Source organism: Calidris pugnax, unplaced genomic scaffold (assembly GCF_001431845.1).
Source record: "Calidris pugnax isolate Ruff unplaced genomic scaffold, ASM143184v1 scaffold209, whole genome shotgun sequence".
Taxonomy (NCBI): Eukaryota; Metazoa; Chordata; class Aves; order Charadriiformes; family Scolopacidae; genus Calidris; species Calidris pugnax.
The window spans coordinates 2,700,061-2,700,790 of record NW_015090978.1 but is presented as its reverse complement, the minus strand read 5'-3'; positions in this window follow the sequence as shown (position 1 = coordinate 2,700,790).

Below are 730 nucleotides of genomic sequence, written 5' to 3'. Positions count from 1 at the left end.
CCCTTTTAGCATTCTCTTGCTCTCTGCCAGAATACTTTTTTTTTTTGCTCTTACTTTTTTTGCTGGCTTTCTGACTTTAACGTTTTAATGGGTGCGCATTCCTTAATCTAGGACTTTCATCCTTGAATGCTATATTCTTAGGCTTATTGGATGATTCTGCTCACTATTGTTTCCACACGTTTCTCCAGTGTTTAATCTTTTTTCTAATAAAACTTGCATAAACATAAGAAGAAATTTTGACTCGGACATTGCAGTACTCAATCACCTGGCTTTGTGAATGCGTTAGATATAGCAAATTACTTAGTGAAAATATAGATTTAAGAAAAACTAAAATTAATCCATGGAGTGTGACAGTAGACTCCACAAGTCTGAAAGCACAGCTTAGCTTATCTATAACTAAGCTTCATTCTGTTAACCTCTTGAATTTTTCCTTTACTAAATTCTCTAGTAAATGCTTTGTATCATTTTAGCTCCTTGGTTCTATTCCCCACTTTCAAAAATTTATTTTTAAACACCTCTGTCTTCAGTCTAGGAAATATATCACTTTCTCCTACTTTGCATGAATTTGTTCTTCATTATTTTTGCTTTCTCTTAGATGTTTTCATAACTCCATCTTTTTTGCCTGTTCTGTCTTGAATCACTTTCTTACTTCACCAAGATGCCAAAAATAGCTAAAGCTTTACTTAATTCTTGTTTCTTTTTTGTTGTTGTTTTTTTTTTTTTTTTTTTT